Raw genomic sequence first — 2,445 nt, 5'->3', positions numbered from 1 at the left:
CCCTATAACTGCATGTCCCTCTGGTTCCTCAAAAACTTTTTTGCCCTTCTGCTTCAGAGATGGAAGACTTTGAGGAACTGAGGATGAAGTTTATTCAACCTAGATGTGCAAATGGAATTTTGTGACCACTTTTGATACGATTTTCATATCTAGATGAATAGCCAAGGTGAATTTTCATACTAACATTGGATCAACTCTTCATTCCTGATTTGCCGACTCCATACTTCCACTCCCTTGGATTTGGTAGAAACATTGTGTGAGAAAGAATCAGGGATAGACACACATGGCAGGTGTGTGTGTGTGTGTGTGTGTATGAGTGGCATACACAGGTAGTAACATAATGTGAATTTATTTCACTTTTTTTTTAACACTAATTACACTTTGAGCTTATATATTTCTTTATGAATCTGTTTAATTGTGACCTCTACCACTAGACAGTAAGCTACACACAAGGCTTACATCTATTTTGTGCATCACTGTATACTCCCCACTTAGCTAGCATAGGACTTGGCACATGTAGGAAATCAACAAGTGAATAAATTATGTGTGCTTCTGCTCTCATCCAGTGACTTGGATAATGAGAAGTGCCTACTTCTCAGGGGCTAGGAGGATTCTACATTATGACAAGGGGAGGAATCAGAGGTGAACCACAGAGACTGATCAGATCTCTGCAGATGAAGCAGGCAGCCCTAGGGCAGATCTCTTGTTGACTTCCTCTGCCCATCTCTGGCTGCATCTTATCATAATACCTGGGGCACAGGCCACAGAGTGATCCAGGGCTGGGGATGGGAGGAGGTATGTCCTGGCTATCAGAATAGACATCTTACCCCAGCTGCAGTTGTTCCAGATGTGTCAGGGTTCCCAGCCCACTGACCTGCAGGGCACAGTGGGGGGTTGGTGGCATGAGTCAGAGAGGAATGTGGGGCTGGTTGTTTGGGAGTTTCACTTTGTAAGGAGAAGCCGGTTCCCCATGCCTGGCAGTTCCCTAATGGTATCTCCAGAAGCAGAGCCTAGAGACAATTAGTTGAAGAAGACAGACTGAGCACCCACACTCTTTTGAATCCCCCAGGATGTTGGCAGCAGAAGCATTTAAATGGATTTTAATGGGCAAAGGACAACTCATAGACCCGCAGAGTATCATAGAGTGTTTCACTTGAAATGAAATTTGAGAGAGGATCTTATTCATGCTTCTGCCTTCATTCCAGATAAACAAAAGTCTCTCCCCTTGAAGATTTTCTGGCCTATAACATGGAGGCCACACCAGGGCAGTGGAAGCTCAGCATAAATTCTCCAAGATTCCGTTTCCTCATTCCCCTGGTAGGAATGAGTGGACACATCAGAGAGACCCTCACCTCTACCTCCCTCGATTCTCTGCGTCTTCATACAGCACACAGTGGTGGAACATGTCAGCTGGTGCAAAGAGGCCCTCATTCTTGGGTCTTACTGGAAAGGGGACCTATGAATCTTGTAAATGTGATGACATCGGCAATGACAGACTCTTCAGCCGCCTAGTAGTCTGTAATTGAAGCCAGGAATTCAGCACACGCTCTGACACACCCAGCCTTCACTGTGGGTTCCCAGAAGCGGGTTCTTGCATAGCCACTAGGCTGGGAGGACCCTCACTTAACCAACCCTCTCTGACAAGCACCAAGGTCTCAGAGCTGAATCCTAAATTACCAAACCAAGGGATAATTTTATCCCTCTTTCTGCTTCCATTACCAGTTGTGCCTAAAATATTCTTGCAAGTTATTCCCAATTGCTAAACTCCCTAATAAGCAAAGTCCAAGTCCCATGGAAGTACCATAGGAGTTCTTTCATTTTGGCTTAACTGAAATCTTTTTTGTGAGAATCAGAGGCTAAAATTTATCAAGCCAGAGAGCTTCTACACTGCTTTGAAGCCCTAGGCAAATAGGCTGGGGATTTTTTCTGCTCTTCTCCACCTCTCTCCATAATGAGATGCTTTGTTTCCATGAACCGGCCCTGATCCAGACTTCTAGACTCTGTGACAGGACATTTCATCCCTCCCTCTGCCTCCAGGCAGGACTGAACTTAACCCATCCTACACTGAAGGGTGTCTCCTCTAGACCTTGTTTCAAGATTTTCTGAAGCTTCAGCGTCTTTTGGTTAAATGTGCACAACTGTTTGCCCCGTTGTCCTGTTAATTTCCAATGGCAATTCTAGCCCATTACTTCCCTTTGTGGAAAGGAAGATCCTTGTCTCTCCTATCTTTCCAGCTAAAAGTGTCTTAGTGCTTTTATAATGTTTCTTGAAAGCATTTGGTCTCATATTTTTCTTATGCCAGAAAAGGAAGGTATTACTTGAAATTTGCCCAATTATCTGAGCATTGTTGACCTTGCATATTTTTGTCACTATTGTTGTTATACCCCACCCCCAACATATCTCAACCTTGCTTTGGACTGAGACTTCGAATATCAGTTTTCTCCA

The sequence above is a fragment of the Phoca vitulina genome, unplaced genomic scaffold, assembly GCF_004348235.1.
Source record: "Phoca vitulina isolate PV1807 unplaced genomic scaffold, GSC_HSeal_1.0 scaffold23, whole genome shotgun sequence".
NCBI classification, from domain to species: domain Eukaryota; kingdom Metazoa; phylum Chordata; class Mammalia; order Carnivora; family Phocidae; genus Phoca; species Phoca vitulina.
The sequence above is the reverse complement of the archived record's forward strand: the minus strand, read 5'-3'. Positions refer to the sequence as shown.